Source organism: Achroia grisella, unplaced genomic scaffold (genome assembly GCF_030625045.1).
Source record: "Achroia grisella isolate CSIRO2021 unplaced genomic scaffold, CSIRO_AGI_Agris_v1 utg149, whole genome shotgun sequence".
NCBI classification, from domain to species: domain Eukaryota; kingdom Metazoa; phylum Arthropoda; class Insecta; order Lepidoptera; family Pyralidae; genus Achroia; species Achroia grisella.
Window position 1 is genome coordinate 638,343 of NW_026712644.1, and position 7,717 is coordinate 646,059.

Below are 7,717 nucleotides of genomic sequence, written 5' to 3' on the forward strand. Positions count from 1 at the left end.
ATTCCTCGCACGGCACAAACATTTGTATTCATGAGTATGATTGTTTGTATCGGTCTGGGTATTTTCTATGTATAATATGTATGTATTTACAAAAAAAATATATGTATCTATGTATATGTATCAGTCATCTAGTACCCATAACACAAGCTTTAGCTAGCTTAACTTGGGTCTAGATGGCGCTGTGTGAATTGTCCTGAGACTATTATTATTATTGTTTATATTTATTTATAAGCTATTTTTATACACCTATATTGCTTCTTCGAGATAATGGCTCATTATTATGAATATACACTTAGATTGTGGAATGAACTACCTGCCGATGTTGTCTCGAGCGACTACAGCATGGGGTTTTGTAAGGCATGTTAAGGTTCATTTGAGGGTCCGTAACGCGCACGTGAAAACCCTGGTGAAAGTACAACAGGTTTTGTAAGGCATGTTAAGGTTTCTTGAGGGTCTGCAATGCGCACGTGACACTCTTGACGTTTCAGGCGTCCATAGCTACGGTATCTGTTTAGCATCAAATGGGCCATAAACTTGATTGTCACCATCGTAGTATTAAAAAAAAAAGGAATGAATACAGTAATAACCTCTTAAAATATTAATCACAAACTGAATAATTAAAACAAAGAACATAGTACTTAGGTATAGTATTTTATATATGTTTTCTGTATCTAAATATCCGAATTCGATTTTCGAGGAATCGTCTCGTCGAAGTTCAGTGGATTGGACTTAATTGGAGAGTAAATCAATTGGGGATCGGGGTCTATTCTGCAATCGTTAGTAATTTATAAATTACGCATAATAATAAATTATATTAATTTATTTTTATACCACATAGGTGGCAAACAAGCATACGGCCCATCTGATGGTAAACGGTTACCGTACTCTATGGACGCCTGAAACGTAATATTATGTTATCTGTGCCTGAAACTACATACAATCCCAAATTTTTACCCTTCTATCATCAACCCCTATTTTTTTATAGCGTTATTAATTTATATGGCAAAACAACGTTTGCCGGGACAGCTAGTTTTTTTATAAATACGTTTCTTTGTATGTTCAGTATATACATAGTAAAGACCCAGACCGATACGGACAATCATACTAATGAATACAAATGTTTTTACCATGCGAGGAATCGAAACAGCGACCATCGGATTGAAGGCGGTGTGCTAAACCGCTAGACCACGAGGTCGTGATGTAATGACTAACAAAACAGGAAAAAAAATATTGTACATATTTACAAAAAATGTACATCAACATTTTAATCAAAGAGTGAAATACTATTATAAAATAAATTTGAAGAAAATAATATATCGAGCGCTTCGAAGATAGAACCTTAGGCGTTTTCAAGATTCATGTTATATCAAGGCGATTTATTAACATGTCTTAATTAAATTATAGCTGTATCAATATATTTCCTTTGTGTTTGTTGTTTTTTTATTATGTTACTGGAATGGCAAAGAAGCTGACGATTCATGGTAAGTGGTAACCTATAATGAACAGCTCTATGGACATCACACCATACAACCATCAAGCAGACAAAGTCGCGGTTTATAGCTAGTGTTAAAATTATCTCACTAACATTATAAACGCGAAAGTTTGTGTGTATGGATAGATAGATGGATGTTTGTTACTCTTTCACGCAAAAACTACTGAACGGATTTCCATGAAACTGTTGTCATTTTATTTTATATGTGTATAGGTGAAAGAACATATAGAAAATGACTTTGAATACTGAGATGTATAAGGAAACGATTGACAAGATATTGAAGTATAAAACAAAAGAGTACAATAAAATAACTGCAAATTTGAATACAAATTTAGATTAACAAATACATTTCTGATTAGCCAGTATAGTAAACAGAAACTTTACAATAATATAGGTTATACATCAAAATTAATAACACGTAAACTATAAATTCCATTCGGATGAAACCGCGGGCACAGCTAGTGATTAAATAATAGCAATATTACAATATATTTCCATTGATTACTACCATTTTAACCGTCTTAGTACCAAAAAAGAGGGGATTATTAATAATGGAGACTAGTACTTCCATAGCCAATCATGTTTGCTGTCACAAATAGCCATTAAATATTTCTTAAAAATAAAGTAGATAATTTTGAAAATGGAACGTCGAATTTAGATCGGCCATATTGTTTTGTTTATTTTGTAAAACTACTCCCATCCTTCCTGAACATTCCGCAGCTTCATTAATGAAGATATTGAGTGCAATGGATTTTTTTTATTTATAATCACAACATGCAATATCCAATTCCAGCCTACCTCTTCTCGAAATCCAACTTATTCCTTAAAAGGCCGGCAATGAACTTGCAATTCCCCTGGTGTTGCGGGTACTCATGGGCGGCGGTAATCACTTACCATCTGGGGGAAAAGGGATTGTTAGTAATGTGGACTCGTGACCCATTACTAGCAATTTGCTATGTCAGGTTGACCTCCACGCGGTTCCCCCTGGAAACCATTATGATAAATTCCTGGTGAAATTATCACGTTGGGCTAACTGACCTGATCATGTTCATCTTATCGTCCTCCACTGGTGCCCCACCAGCGTAAACCATTAGCACAGGCGGGAGCACCATCCATTATCATCCATAAAACAATCACTTACCATCAGGTGAGCTTCGAGCTCGTTTGTCCCCAAGCTATAAAAAACTGGCAAATCATTGATAAAGATTTACTAAACCTGATCTCATGATTATCCTATCATCCTCCACTGGCAGGCAACCATTGTGTACCGTTAACGCAAGCGAGTGAATCATTCCATTATCATATAAAAAAACTTAGTAGCAAAATAAATCTTACATCATACCTATCAATATTAAATCTATATATAAATATAACACATAACGCGTTATTACGAATTTTTCATGCACGATTTTTGCGAATAGATTTCTAGCAAAAACTGAATAGATCGTAAAACATTAATAGCTTCTATTCTATGTTGGCAGTTTCTTTCTTCCGTCTTTTGAATTGTGTTTATTAAACAACAAATTGTTTTGCACTGATTTAATAATTAATAGGGAGATATAGGGATCCCTACATATTTTTTATATTCATTGCATGTTATCAGATAACACTGTGGCAGTAGACTAGTTTTTTCTTTTTTTTATTTATTCGTTTCACGGCTCTGGATACAAGTCCTTTTAAGGCCTGCTTTAACAAGTACACTAAACTCGAAGTTTTAATTTTGTTACCAGTTAGTTGTATATTTAATGCTTATCTTTATATGTATTATTATTTTGTTGTATTTAAATTAAAACAACCAAATCAAATCTTTATTCGTGTAGGTCTATTACAGACTCTAATGACATGTCAAATCTACCGTCATTTCGGAGTGCTTTCGAGCTAAGAAGAACAGACAGTTGGATGGACAGGAGATAATCAGTTTTTCATGTACATATATATTAAAACTGACAATTCCACTCTTTTTCTTTTCAAATGAGCTTGTATATGTTTAAAAATAGAGACTATGTTGCAGGTTGCTATTGCAATTTTTTTTGATTGCTATAAATTTAATTAAATACACGTGATATCTTACTACACTCTTTCAGTCCCCTTGTGATATTTAATTTTAAACTTTCGTGTTTAATATACATTATTTAAATTATTAACCGGGTCTTAACACGAATAATTTTATGGCAAATAAAGGTATTTACCTCTCTAGTCAGCTCGTGACCACGGCTAGTGCAGCCCCTTGTGATAGTTAATTTTAAACTTTCGTGTTTAATATACATTATTTAAATTATTAACCGGGTCTTAACACGAATAATTTTATGGCAAATAAAGGTATTTACCTCTCTAGTCAGCTCGTGACCACGGCTAGTGCAGCCCCTTGTGATATTTTCGTGATTTTTGTCAAAGCCCTCCCCCCTGATTCAAGCGTCACATGATTAATGGACAGTCCCTAACATGATGTCTATATAGACTGTCTATATAGACTGTCTATATAGACATCATGTTAGGGACTGTCTACATGTTACTGTCTGTCATCATGTTAGGACTGTGACGTCATGTCATCAAGAGCCCTGTACATCCTCACTATTAATTGTGAACCATTGTGTCGCTATGGCGGAGCCGCTGCCTGGTCCACTGGTATGATATGGCGGTGCATCGTCCTGCAGCTTGGAAGAGTCAGGTCGACGATCTGTATGATAACATCCGCACCCGGAAGAAGTTTGCCTTATATATGACTAGCTGTGCCCACAGTTCCACTCGCATGAAATTTATGTGTTATTCTGATGTATAAACTATGTGACTGTAAAGTTTCATCAAAATCCGTTCAGTGGTTTTTGCGTGAAAGAGTAAAACATCATCCATATTTACAAACTTTCGACTTTATAATATGAATAAGATTGATTTAGTTATAAATATATTGAAGTTGATTAAGGAACTGTATGAAAGTTGTTTCTGTGAAATATGTATTGCATGTTGTAGGTTGTTTTGCAAGAAATTTGATATTATACAGATTTTTTTATCAGATCTTACATGCTTGAATACAGCGTAGTTTATTTCCGAATTTTGATCTCGAATTAATTATAAAATATTAATAGTATATAAATGTTTCAGGAATTCACACAGCACAGTAAAGTTATAAAAGTGCCTAATTACAAAAATAAATATTTGAATATTTGAAGCGGCAAGTCCTAAGCTTGGCAGCGCTTATGTTATGGGTAGTAGACAATTGACACAGATATATATTTTTTAAAACACCTAAACTAATACAAGCCATCATACTTATGAATGATGAATTCAAATGTGTGTACCCTGCGAGGAATCGAACCCGCGACCATTGGAATTAAAGCGGTGTTCTAACCGCTACACTACTGTGGTCGTCGATATATCGAAAATAATTAATCCCTACATATTGTTAAGTTGGATGTTTTGCAAGAAATTTGATACATACAGTTTTTTTGTCTGTCTGTTCGTGGAAACCAGTCGCGCCAATATCGACTTCTGTATTTTAATGTTTAATTACTCATAAACAAATTGGTTAATGACATATTAAAATTAATATCTTTTTTTATAGCAAACAAGTGCTTTAACTCAGACCAACAAAAACGCCCAGACAGGACTCTCTACTAAATGTTACATTTTAGTCTTATTTTTTTTATATAGCAAACAATGCTTTATCTCAGACCAATAAAAACGCATAGACAGGACAGTCTTCTTCTCATTCGATACGCTCTTGCCTGAACGATCGTGGTCATTATGTAGTGGAGTGAGAGGCAGATGTCAGCCGCCTCTGGCCAATTCTCACTAATGGCTGCCATTCTGGTACACTCGTGGAGTAGACCACCTACCGCTGTTTTATACAGACAGGACTCTCTACTAAATGTTACATATTAGTCTTAATTTTTTTTTATATAGCAAACAATGCTTTATCTCAGACCAATAAAACCGCATAGACAGGACAGTCTTCTTCTCATTCGATACGCTCTTGCCAGAACGATCGTGGTCATTATGTAGTGGAGTGAGAGGCAGATGTCAGCCGCCTCTGGCCAATTCTCACTAATGGCTGCCATTCTAGTACACTCGTAGAGTGGACCGGGTACCACTGCTTTGTAAAGACAGGACACTCTACTAAATGTTACATTTTAGTCTTAATTTTTTTTTATATAGCAAACAAGTGCTCTATCTCAGACCAATAAAAACGCATAGACTGGACAGTCTTCTTCTCATTCGATACGCTCTTGCCAGAACGATCGTGGTCATTATGTAGTGGAGTGACTTAGTAAAGACTAAATGTAAAATTTTAGTTTTAAAATAAACACCTTTTTTTATAGCAAACAAGTCCGTCAACTCAGACCATCAAAAACGCATAGAGAAGGATACTCTACTAAATGCTAAATTTTAGTCTTAAAACAAATGTGTATTTTTTATAGCAAACAAGTTCGTTAACTTAGAACAAAGAAAACGCGTAGACAGGACACTCTACTAAATATTAAATGTTAGTTTTAAAATAAATATCTTTCTTTTTAATAACAAACAAGAGGTTTAACTCAGACCATCAAAAACTCATAGACAGGATACTCTACTAAATCTCAACAATTTGGTTCAATAATAATTTGTTGATGTAACACATTTTAATCAGTTATGGTAGTTAAATTTGTATATTTTTTGTCTCTACCGTTAGTTGTATAACATTTGTATTAATTTAGACATTATTCGGATCAACAGACACGATCCTGGTGGTGAATACGGCAGAATATCAATGTTTTGGTCTTTTCAGGAAAGATATACATAAATTCATCTGTCTTTCTATACAGTTTATTGGCATAATTATAATATATAATTGACCTGTTTTGTTCCAAATGTTCAGTTAGGAAATCATATGTTTCAATTCTTTAATAACAAACCGTACTTTATTTGTGTATTCTGTGGATACATCGCTACTTGTGGGTATGTTGGTCTATTTACTTGTACTGTATGTATAACTACAACTGAAACACTGTCACGTGATTACTTCAATATGTTAAAATTGGCTAATGAAAAATTTTATCTGGTAATACTATTGGCGAAGATTATTAATTGGCATAGGACAATTTTATATGACAAGATATACATGTAAAATTACACCGTTAATCTTCTAAATAAATAAATAAATAATCTGTACTCCAAATCGGTGTTAGAGGGGGAAATGGATTGTTAGTAATTTGGACTAGTGATCCGATTGCTAGCAATGTACCATGTAAGGTTGACCTCCACGCGGTTTCTCCTGGAAACCATCTTGATAAATTCCTGGAGAATTTACCACGATGGGCTAATTGATCTGACCTCATGATAATCTTATCATCTTCCACTAGTGATGATAAGATGACCATGAACCGTTGGCGCAGGCAAGAGCACTATTCCATTATCATCCAATAAAAAAAATCGGAGATAGAATTAAAAAAGGCTATTAAAAAAATAAGTTTGTTTGAATAAGTATTATTTTTATTACTACATACATTAACCGAAATATATTTCACGCTGGAAAATTAAGGACAAACGGAAATGAAATAAAAATTATATACGTAACTAAAAAATTACACTGAAAATCTGTTTTTTTTTTAAAGATAATTGAAATATCTTCCAATATTATTGGTTTATATTATGTGAATATATAAATAATGTCCTGTTCCATAATTTTATATCGTTACATCACATTTAATTATATATATAAAAAATAAGAACAAAACAAGTAGCTTATCACGAACTTCGGCATTTGTATAAATAAAGTTTTATTGCCTAATGTATAATTAGTTAATAAATTTTTATATAAATGCATTACATCAGAAAGGCTGATCCTATTAGGAAAATTCTTTTTTTGTTGTATTTATAATTGTCAGTATAATATTTGTAGGAAGAAAATGCACCGGAAGCCGGTTAAAAATCTGTACATGACCCAATATTTTTTTACGTGCAGAATTTTATCTGTCATTTTTATTTTCTTCTTGAGGTTCAGCAAGAGGAAAATAATAATAATAATAATCTCAGGACAATTCACACAGCACCATTCAGACTCAAGTTAAGCTAGCTAATGCTTGTGTTATGGGTACTAGATAACTGATACAAATACATAGATTTTTTGTCGTAAATACTATACATATTATACATAGAAAACAGCCAGACCAATACAAACAACCATGCTCTTGAATACAAATGTTTGTGCCGTGCGAGGAATCGAACCCGCGACCATCAGAAGTGAGGCGG